At 34.2% G+C, this 11,671-nt stretch overlaps 1 pseudogene; it reads right to left on the bottom strand.

The window, feature by feature from the left end:
- Positions 1-10,722: 10,722 nt before the first annotated feature.
- Positions 10,723-11,465, bottom strand: LOC133758692 (protein N-lysine methyltransferase METTL21D-like; annotated as a pseudogene).
- Between the last annotated feature and the right edge of the window lie 206 nt (positions 11,466-11,671).

Here is an 11,671-nt window from a genome sequence, read left to right as displayed (position 1 = left end):
ATTTTGAATGTATTTAAATCACAATGTTCCAATCATTTCTCTTGTTAAAGTATTAACTTTGCTGAAAATAATTCTTCAGACAGTTATGTTTAATTTAGATTTTATGACTCCTCAGAGTGAAGAGAGGAAGAGTGTTGTAATTTTCTGGACATGGAGAATAATTTGCTATGGTAAACTGGATAAATGCTTGTGTTACCTCATGGGACTAGGATAGAAAAAGAAGCTGGATCTACTCTGCTGAGAGGCTGAGGTCTCCATAGTCTTTCAGAATCAGTGGCCTTAGAGAAAAATTGAATTGCTGAGGTAGAACAATCCTTACTCATCTTTATCTCTCACGTACTGCCTTTGAAATCAACTGGAGCTGCAGACTTGGAAGCAGCACAAAGAAGAAGGCTGAAAATAAAAATATGGCCTAGGATTTGTGATGCTCAAGTGATTCAGACTCATCTCTCCAATAGCTGCAGTTCTGAAACATGCTAGACTTATCACTGATATATTACTGTTCATAGCCTTCTAATTCATTTTCCAGAAGTAATCCTGTCCAGCTCTGCCATTACTCTCTGGCATAGAGCTTACACTTTGGTTACATTTGAAATAATTCATTAAGTTCATAATACCTGATTTTATCAAATTATGCAGATAGAGAAAGTGTCCAAGCCTTCTTTGTGGGCAAAATCATAGTGGTTAAACACTCCCCTGATTTGTAATGCTCATATGGGATGTAAAGCATGCCTCCAACCTGCCAAACATTTCATTTCCTTCATTTAAGCAGTTTCTGTGATTTGACATATTTCTGCGTGACTAAAACTGAACATATAACAAAACGCACTTATTTTTTCTTATGTGTAAAACCAGTATTTTAAAAGTTATATTCTTAGGATCTGTTCAATTTTATGGATGCACTGCACCTGTTAGGGTTGTCTCCCCTAGAGAAAATATGGGTGATGCCTACTTATTTGTATTATATATACATATATATAATTTTGTTTTATATTCATAAATACTTACTCTTCAATTATGAGGATTTTGTTTTTATCATTTCAAAAAAGTAAGAAAATACTTATATGTCCTGGTAAAATATATAAAGAATCTAGTTCAAAATAATCACCACTTGCTAATATTTCAGTGGGCTCATATTGATCATTGCTGAAATAATATGTTGATATCAATATTTTTCTTAACTTGTAACACTGTTCTCATCTTTGTTAGGTTTATGCTGTGTGTTAAAATAGATCTAAATTTAGAACAATTATTTTAATGAAATGACCACCAATTTTGATGATGAAATTATATTGCCCTTGGATTCATTGGTTTCCTTGATTTTCCCCCTGGAAAAATGTTTTGAAAGATTTAAATGAAATAAACTAAATATAAATGAGAAAAGTAAAAAGACAAGAATGCAAATTCTAACAATATTATAATACTAATAATACCTGGTGAGTGTTATACTTTTGTGAATAATTTCAGGCTAAAAAATACTCTGGTTCTCATAAAGCATTCATTACCCAGACTAATATTTCATGTAAGTGGGTAATTGTTAATAATTTTCAGTGGAAAACAATGCTATCATTCGGTTTCTTCAAAATCTAATTGCACATTGAGAAGCCTCTTATTTTAAGTCAAACTACTATCACTCATCATGAAGGAACAAAGATGTGTCCAAATTTTGAAAAAACATGGGTGTCCCAAAGCTCAGATAATGAATTTTAGCTCTCTCTGGAGAAAAGCCTTTCCTGTATATAGTCTGGCAGTATTCCAAGATTTCTTTTTAAAAGTAACTCCATATGTGTACTGAAAATAAGCTAGTGATGTTTTAAATCAACTGGAAAGAGAGACTGTTCTTTTCAATATTTTTTTCCTGAGCATAACTTTGAAGTGCAGCATTTGGGGATTATGAAGGTTTGGGTTACCTGCTGAATGAAGGCATGGAAAATTATTTGAAAGTACCCTTTTAAAAATGTTCTTTAAGCTATGAAATATCACCTGTGGTTAAGAGGAGGTATGTAATTCAAAGCATTTTTTCAGCCTAAAGAGAAAGAGTTAATTTTAAATTGAAATTATATTTTCCAAGTTTTCTATGGCTACAAGATCATAATCAAAAGTTTGCGGTTCACTTATTTTAAACGCAGGAGGTGATGAGGATGAGTAAATGCTATTAAAGTGAAGGAAAGTGAAGGAAATATGGGTAAATTTGTAAAGAGTTGGGTATTGTGAGCAAAAATGAAGCAAAGACCACAGTTTACCATATTCTAATGATTGTTTCACAGCAGGCACTTTAAGGGATTTCAGTTTCAAATAAATTCAACTCATATCTCTTTTTCTGTAACCTGTTCTGAATTTATTTGATGTATCCAAATGCTTAAAATTGTATATATAATGTAGATGTGTGTGCGTGTGTGTGTCTGTGTGTGTATCCCACCGGTAATATTTTTCCTAGGGAAAAGTTGCAGGCATCGCCAAATTTGTATCGCGTAAATATAAATTAAAATATATTTGAATAAGCATTGCATTTCAGAAGGCAATTCAATAATACATGCTATATTTAACAACATATGCCTTATTTGGATTACTGGAAATGCCCTTTGCCTAAGATACCACAGATAGAACTGCTAATGTTGGATATTGTGAACTAGTATTTTGGAAAGCTTTGCATGTCTATATAATTAAATATTGTATTTTGTAAAATAATTTATCATTGTCAAATATGAAGGTGGTTTCATATTCTTTTCAACAGCAATATATCAATAATTTAAATAAATTAACATTTTTGACACTTATCAAATAAATGATATTTATACTAAAAACCATGCTTCACTGAAAATATAAAAAAGATGTCAGAAATTCATTCCACAATTAAATCATCATTTATAAATATGTAAATGATTTTAAATTTTAAGTGTAAATATGGTATGACTTTAGTTATAGAAAAACTATTACTTTCAATACTATATATATTTAAATCAGGAAATATTTTCCACCTGTGCCTACTTTGTGGCAGGCACAATTCAGAGGAACCAAGAAAATGTATTGTGTATTCTTATTTATAAGTGACAGGGAAAAATATAATTTAGAGGACAGTGTAATATGTTGAGTATGTTCAGAGTAGGAAGTGGTGAAATTATAGATACAGAGGCTAGAAATAATTTCTGAAGTGTTTTATTAATAAAGAGAGTAAGAGTTCATTGGAGTGGATGTCATATATATCTAAAGGCAGAATGTCCCTATCTAAGATACAAACATTGTTTCTGTTGGATTCTGCTATGGTTTGAGTATGATTTGTCCCCTAAACATGTTCAGGAGTTTCATTACGAGTGTACTTTAATGTGTACTTTAATGATATTAAGAAATTAAGAAGGTGAAAGCTTTATCAAAACTATGGTGTTTAGAGATATGGAATTTGGAATGTGATTAGCTTAAATTAAGTTATCTAGGTAGTTTTATATGGGGTGGAGGGGGGGGCAGAGAAAGAGAGAGCCCAGAAATATGTACACACTTTCTGTGTCTCTTGCCTGGGGACTCTGTCAGCAAGAACTCCATCACCAGATATAGGCCCCTAAACTTGGACCTCCAGAACCATGAAACAAAATAAATCTCCCTTCTTTGCCAAGTTAGCTAACATATTAACTTGGCTATAGTAATGAAAAGCTGACTGGTACAAGTCCAGTGAAAAGTCCAGAGAGCTATGTCTTAGCAGTTTCATAAACAAGGTTTGGGATAGTTATAGGAGGTGTTCAAACGAAAATATAGGCAAGATCAGCTAAGACCTTGACCGCAGTCAAGAACGTTGAAAGTTAATTAGAGTGAGCCAGAAGATTTTGTGCAAAACTCATAATGTGGGCTTGGTTTCAGGAGATTACCAATACTTTGAGAACAGACTGGAAGTGGGCAAGGTTAGTGATTCCAAAACAATTTGGGAGTCGTTACAACAGTCAGGAATGAGTTGGTGATTTCAAGAATACTGGATTATGACAGTGGTAATGGTTGAGATGTGAAGATGTGATTGAGGGGCAAGTATTGGGCCTCTTCTTTGATACAGGACACAATCATAATGCCTGCATTGCCCATTGGAGGCCTTGGTTTGATTGTTGTCTCCAGTTTCCTGCTAATGCAGACCCTAGGAGGCTGTATTGATGGCTAGAGTAATGGTGGTGCAGTCCACCATGTCTGAGACCTGGATTAGAGTATTGGATTCCCTCAGGCTGATCTTGCTCAGCCTCAGTTGTTGCAAGCATTTGGGGGAGCCAATCAGTAGATGAAAGATTCTCTCTCTCTCTCTCCTTCTCAAACAGATACAGTTAAAAAAAAAAACACGAAGTGGTTGTATATAAAATCTTTAGTGTTTTAGAAGTAGAAGTAGTGAAGATTAATCATCAATTTGATGTGAAATATAGGAGAGAAAGGCCAGCGCCGCGGCTCACTAGGCTAATCCTCTGCCTGCAGCGCCAGCACTGCGGGTTCTAGTCCCAGTTGGGGCGTCGTCCCGGTCACTCCTCTTCCAGTCCAGCTCTCTGCTATGGCCCAGGGAAGGCAGTGGAGGATGGCCCAGTGCTTGGGCCCTGCACCCGCATGGGAGCCCAGGAGGAAGCACCTGGCTCCTGGCTTCAGATCGGCACAGCGTACAGCCATAGCTGCAATTTGGTGGATGAACTTTTCTCTCTGTCTCTCTCTCTCACTGTCCAACTCTGCCTGTCAAAATAAATAAATAAATAAATAAATATATATATATATATATATATATATGTGTATGAGAGAAAGAAGTATCAAGGATGGAAGGAGACAACACAGAAAGATGTGATTGCCATTGACTGATGGAGCAGGTTTTGGAAATACAAATCTGGAACTCTGATTTGGACACGAAAATTCAGCGTGACAATCAGACATCCATGTTCAGCTGTCTGGTAAACAATTGTTTACACAAGAATGGAATTAATGTGGAAATCTAGAGTTGACATATAAACTTGAGAGCTATTAGAATATAACCATCAGACTGGATGAGATCATCTCTTGAAAGAATGTACACAGAGGTAAATTAATGTACAATTACTTAGTACAAAGTTAAACAATCTTCTTTTTATATTTTGCATATATATTTGTATCTTAACAGACAAAAGTGGATAATTCAATCTCATGAAAAGAAGAGCAAGGCATTGACAAGCAAAGAAAAAGGAAAACTGATAGAATTTCTACAAATACTCTAGAGAACACTTTATTACTTTGTGTTGTTGAAAATGTATATGCCCTGTGACATAAAATGTGTACTTGTGTGGTTATCATAAAGCAATGTTATAAATAATTTTTATCATATATCCTTCAAAAGGCTTATACCAGAACTTTAAAAATATTGTAATCAACATCTATCAGAAGAGAATTTGAGGACTATAGGTTGGCATATCTGCAAGAATTAATATTGTTATACAATTGTCAACTATAAAACAAGTTCTCTATATAGTTTATATAGTAAACAATTTCTCAAAATAGTTTACTTTTCCAGACATAATGTTAAGTCAACATATAAATTGTATAATATTTTCTACAGATTTAAAATAAAAGGAAATTTAATTTATTGGAAAATATATGTCCCAAAATATAAAAACACACCTAATATCATAATTAATTATAAATATTGCTACTGGGGGATATGATTGGAGAGAGAAACATAAAGGAGTACAGTATTATGTGTATTGACTTATTTCCCAAATATATAAAATAATCTGACCCCTTTATGATAGAATATTTGTATTTCTTATCTTTATTAAGCTATCCTCCGTACTTACATATTTTATCTCTTTTTTTTTTGGACAGGCAGAGTGGACAGTGAGAGAGAGAGAGACAGAAAGGTCTTCCTTTTTGCCGTTGGTTCACCCTCCAATGGCCGCTTTAAAGAGGTTATGTGTGTGCATGTGACTGCTTGCATGTGCGTGAAAATTGAATTATCAACTCTACTAGATTTTGAGTCACAGTGCTGTAGAGTTGAATTACTACTACAACAATTAACAATTGTAAAACACTGGGATCTTAGCAAAGAATGTTTCTAAATACTATCCTTTATTTTTCTTAGTGTTTTTCTTCTGCTGGTTTCTCATAGTCAAATATAAATTCATAGCATCGCCCAACTCAAAATGAAAAGGGAAAAACAAACAGGCAAATCTTAAAAGGAAAATATGCCCACAGCTTCTAGTTTAGAAACTGAAATAGACATCATGGGGAGAAAATTCGCAAACAGCAGATGTTGTGGTTCACTTTTCAATTGTTAATATTAAACAAGAACACCTCTGAGATTCCACATCCTGTGTTTATGGATTATAGTTGAAATGATAAAAAGGTATATCCTGATATTTCTAAATATTTTATGATACAAGACATTTATGATGGAGATTCACTTCACTCACAAGATGTTAGGTTTTTCTCTAGTATTCTATTTATTTTATCTTGGAAGAAAACTATACCTTTAGTCTGTACTGAATAAGATGGCAAATAATGGACATATGGTGACACAGAGTAATTTTGTGAGTAAATTATTTCATCTTCAGAGAAGTAAATGTTCAATCCAATTTTGAAATTTAGATTACTTTTAGTATTGCACATGGGATTTTCAAATATAATAAATGAGTGCAATTAGTAAACACATTCAAGAATCTTCAAATTTAGTAATTTCAATCAAATATTAGTAATGAGAACACATTCTATTTTACAAAGATAGGTTATTAATAATATAGTTTAAACATTTAAGTAGGGTAACAAAACTAAAGTTGCCAAGAATATGTCTGAAATTGTATATTTTTCCATATTTACATAAAAGATTGCTTCTGAAGCTCCTATTTTTAATTCTTCATAACTATATTGCAAATACCTGCTTTTGATTCTATGGGTTTGAAAAAGTAAAAGTGTTTTGTTAAGTGACTTCTCTTATATCCAAGAAAAAATTACTTGCAGGGCATTTGCTGAGAATATTAGTTCTGGCATCAGAATGCCTGGATTTGAGTTCTTTACTCTCTAGTTTTCCTCACCTTTAAAATGAGCTGATTTGTTTCCTGAGTATTCAGTGAGGCAATAGATAGAGCTATTTAGTGTTTGACAACTTGTAAGCACATAGATCTCAGCTATCCACAGTTTGAATTTTTACTATTTTTGTTGTAGTAAAGAAACTAGTTTTCTGAGTGGTCTTTGGTAAGAAGCATTCCTGTTGAATCAAAAGTGACACATTCTCCTCACTTAACAATTACTGAGAAAAGTCCCTCCCAAATTAAAATCTGTCACAATTTTGATTAGTTTAAGAACAGAGACCAAAAATATTTAATATATTCTTTAAAGTCTTTGATTTTCTCAATAGCTTCATCTCTGCAGTCCCACTTTGCTCTTTTAGAATCATCTACCTCATTGGCACTGTAGGATTCTCTTGTACAAACACAACACTTCTTCCTAGTGAGCCCCTATTCACTTATTTCTTCTTTTTTTTTTTTTAAATTAAGATTTATTTATTTCTTGAAAATCGCTACACAGAGAGAATGGGAGAGACAAACAGAGATGTTCCATCTGCTGGTTCATTTGCCAGATGGCTGCAATGGCCAGGCCGAAGCCAGGGTCTGCAGGAGCCCAAGCATGCAGGCCATATCTGATGCTTTTCCCAGGCCATTAGCAGGGAAAAGTGGAGCAGCAGCATCTCAAACCAGCCCATACAAAAGATGCATATGATTTTAACTACTATGCATGATTCAAAATTTATTCTTTAGATGCATGTTCTGAGTTCAAGTTCTTGAATCTTCCTGGTTTAATGGAAGCCTTTATTACATGTTTTACCATATAGAAAGTATGCAATGAGCCAAAACAAGTAAGTATCTTTATAGCCTCTCTATTCGCCCAATCTAGAGATCTTTTAGGAAGGAGACTACAATAGGAAATTAGAGAGCTCTTGTTGAATACCACAGTGGGGGAGAGAGAGAGAGAGCAGGCATTAGAAAAGGAATGCAAATTTGGAAAATTTAAGAGCTTAGGAAATTTAAGAGCTCACGAAACTTATATCATCTTTAGATAAAATTATAAAAGTGGTCAAATCCTGAGATATCTCACCCAGAGGCATGTTGTGGAAGCCAGAAAAAAATAAAAAAATAAAAGTCACTGCTATGGGTCTCCCTGGAGCCTTAGAACACTGCAGGAAGGATTCAAACTTTTCCCCAGACGCAGCCTTGAACACACTGTGAAGACCCTCTGTCGTCAGCACCACTGCATCGGCAGTGCTTATCTCCATCGAGGGGCTAGATGCCAGACACTCTCTCGCCAGACCTTTAGAAAAATGCTTCTATTTATAAACTACAGGTAATAATAACTTAAATCCCATATAAGAAAGAAATGTGTGCAGTTACTTTGTTTCAATATACGTGCATTCTATACATTCTTTTCACTCTAAAAGTATGCAACTTCATCCTAGATGGCAGGCCCTGTTTATGTTACTCTTCTATCTTCAAATTCCAGTAAAGTCTCAGCCACAGGTAAGAGAATACATGGTCTTTGCTTGGATGAGTGGATGACGATGAACAAATGAAGAATATACAACCTATTGGCAATGAATTAGAAGCATTGTCTTACATGTAAATAAACATTCAAGTAAAAATTTGGTCATTATAAAATATTACTAGACTTAATGACAAAGAAATTTCCATTGATGTTAGACCACTTGATCAATCTTTCCCTCAGTTCTTGTATCTGTAAAATAGATGATACTTATATCACTGAACATCATGAGGATTAAGATATATGTATACCACATATAAATTCACTTATTTCATATCTCCATTTTTTATTTAAAGAATTTTTTGAAAGTATAAAACCAGAAAATATTTCTTGATTATATAATATCAATATATGTTTATGTGTACATGTATATGTATGCATATACATTATATGTAATGTGTATATATGTATATATGTATTTATAACATACACATGGACATATACGTATATATTCAAGCATATATGTGTTGTAATTTCTTTAAGAATATAAGAGGCATCATCACTTATTCAAATAAATATTCATTGCACTTCAGTTATTCTCTGAAAATGTTTAAATAAACATGTCTATTTGGCTCTTGGCTTATTTGTCACTGAATTATTCTTTCAAGAGTCAAAGGATTTGAATGGGGAGATAAAAATAAGTCTGACCATCACAGAATCTGAGTTAGCCTACTGTTACGACCTGAGCTATATAGGTATAGGCTGAAGCCTTCACCTACTATGCCTTAGAATGTGACTGCATTTGGTAACAGGCCTTTTAAAAATGTGATTTTGTTAAAATGAGGCCTTTAGGGCAAAGCCAATTTAATATGACTGGTGTTCTTATAGGAAGAGGAGATTAGGATATTTGGAGACTCCAGGGAGGGCACAGCAAGAATCTGAACATCTACAAGCAAAAGGAGGCCTCAAAAGAAATAAAACCTGCTAACAACTTGATCATGTATGTCTAGCCTCAGAAGAGTGTGAAAATAAATTTCTGTTGTTTAAATCGACCAGTCTGTGATGTGCTGTTATGGTAGCCTTAGCAAACAAATACAGCTGCCATCAGTATTATTGTTTTTATAGATACTCTGGAATGTCAAAACATAAGTATAAATTTTAACTTCAAAAATAATGATCTCTAATATCTATATGAGCTAAACTTGACTCCAGATTTCATTCTTGAGTATGTACCTAACAGAAATATATATTGACGTCCACTATAAAGATAATTATGGCAGCTAAATGCTCTAACCTGGAAACAATTTAAATGTGCATCCAGATGAAATAGGCTATACTGTGGTATATTCCCAGAATGGAATACAACACAAATTGAATAAAGATAAAAACCAAAATACTGATATATAAAACAAAAAAGTTGGATTACAAGATGATTTTATTTTAATGAGTTTCATAAACAACCCAAACTAATGATGATTGAAGATGGAATGATCACACTGAGTAGGTGAACAATGAGCAGAGGAGTGGGGATATATACAGCTGAAGTGTGCTGAAACTTTTTCTTCCTTTTCCTCTCAAAAACATGTGTTTCTTTTAACACATAAAATGTGCTATCTTACACCAGTGCCTTGCATACCAGAATTCTGTCCAGCTACTACTTTTTGGAATTGGAGACTCAAGTCCTTGACAGATGAGCATGTGTGAGCAGATGATTATCATAAGACAAAAGTGATAGGGACAGGGTAAGACCCATTTAGGAAGTGTGTTCAGAACTACATTTGTGGTTATTCAAAGATCTGTTTCATGTAAGCAAGTTAATATCAGGGTTTTTAGCCAGATTTTCCTGGAAAACAAACCCAAAGGAAAAGTACATGAGGCATCCAATTGTACAAGCCTGAAAACAAACTTTCCATTCTCATTCCATCTGCAAATGGAAAACTTTGTAAGGTTCTTTTTGACCCCTCCATCTCCTGACTCATGTTCTCAGCAGCACAGCACAGTGCAATTTATTATTTAAAACACATACACATTCTCAGAAGAGGAAAATCTGAAAACTTTGGCCAATAGAAGTTTATATGACAACATTTCCAGTTTTTATTTTTCCAAGTAAAAGAACATTTAAGTACTAAATGTATCTTAGAAGAAATGAAACAACTTAAACATTTATTTTTCCTGAAGATAAGCTAAAATTTTCTGGTCTGACTTTTAAAACATATTAAGACCTGCGGGAAACAAAAATTTCTCATGCTGAATTCACATGCTCCAGTCACATCTTTAGCTTACCCAGGTTGTCAATAGCTTGGATAAGATAGCTAAAAATTCAGCATACAAATTTTGATTTTTTTTCTTTCTCATGCACCTAATATTAATATCTTCACTTTGATACTCCATCATTTTTTTTCTAAGGGAATTTTTTCAAAGTCAAAGTCTAATTGAAGGAGCTCAAAATATTTTTTGTTGATTTCCAGGTTTTTTTTTTTTTCCAACATTCATAACAACATATAATGCAAGTCTATATCCGTGGTGATCTTTTAGGGTCTTCAACAATGGCTCTAAAGACTTCATAGTATAGTAGTTGGCCATCAGCACATGTCTGTTGGAGGAGGAAAGTCTTCTATCCGCCCACCACTACCCCTACCCCATTTTAGTACCTTGACTTGAATAGAACCAGTGACAAGAAGCTTGTTCATATCAGTATTCTTCTTCAGCAGGTCTTGCAATTCCTTAAGATAAGTGACTACAACATCGGCCCTTAGGGTATTGGCCATGAGCCCCACTCCGCTGGTGCCTGAGCGCAGTTCCAGCACTGACCTCCTTCTCAGCACTTGGGCCCTGGCTTGAGAAAACCCTGGGCGTTTCCAGGTATTTAGAAAGGACAAAGCAGCATCGCAAACACTGCAACCCATGCCACCAAAGCTACACTGCTGTCAGCATAGCACTGTGCCATCCCACTTCTCCAGGACTTGCACACAGCTCCTTTGTGGGTCTTCCCACCAGGACTCTGCGGTTGCCGCCATCACTTCCAGGCTGCAAGATGCCGCTGAAGTTATTGTGTACATGATCTGGTTAGTGGTTACATGAGTGACTATGTAAGTTTAAAAACAGTAAGGAGCTAAACATAATACGAATACTTAATATAAAATGGTTTTAAGTATATATCTGAATTCCAAAAGGAAAAAAAATCAATGTCATCCATTTTATTCTATTTTTTAAAATGTAAATT

The sequence above is a fragment of the Lepus europaeus genome, chromosome 4 (genome assembly GCF_033115175.1).
Source record: "Lepus europaeus isolate LE1 chromosome 4, mLepTim1.pri, whole genome shotgun sequence".
NCBI classification, from domain to species: domain Eukaryota; kingdom Metazoa; phylum Chordata; class Mammalia; order Lagomorpha; family Leporidae; genus Lepus; species Lepus europaeus.
The sequence above is the reverse complement of the archived record's forward strand: the minus strand, read 5'-3'. Positions and strand labels throughout refer to the sequence as shown.